Source organism: Triticum aestivum, chromosome 7B (genome assembly GCF_018294505.1).
Source record: "Triticum aestivum cultivar Chinese Spring chromosome 7B, IWGSC CS RefSeq v2.1, whole genome shotgun sequence".
In the NCBI taxonomy this organism is placed as follows: Eukaryota; Viridiplantae; Streptophyta; class Magnoliopsida; order Poales; family Poaceae; genus Triticum; species Triticum aestivum.
Genome location: NC_057813.1, coordinates 597,424,340 through 597,424,546, shown reverse-complemented (window position 1 = coordinate 597,424,546; position 207 = coordinate 597,424,340).

The following is a 207-nucleotide window of genomic DNA, read 5'->3' as shown; positions in this document are numbered from 1 at the left end:
TCCTCATTCTTCTTCTTCTTCTTCTTCTTCTTCTTCTTCTTCTTCTTCTTCTTCTTCTTCTTCTTCTTCTTCTTCTTCTTCTTCTTCTTCTTCTTCTTCTTCTTCTTCTTCTTCTTCTTCTTCTTCTTCTTCTTCTTCTTCTTCTTCTTCTTCTTCTTCTTCTTCTTCTTCTTCTTCTTCTTCTTCTTCTTCTTCTTCTTCTTCTTC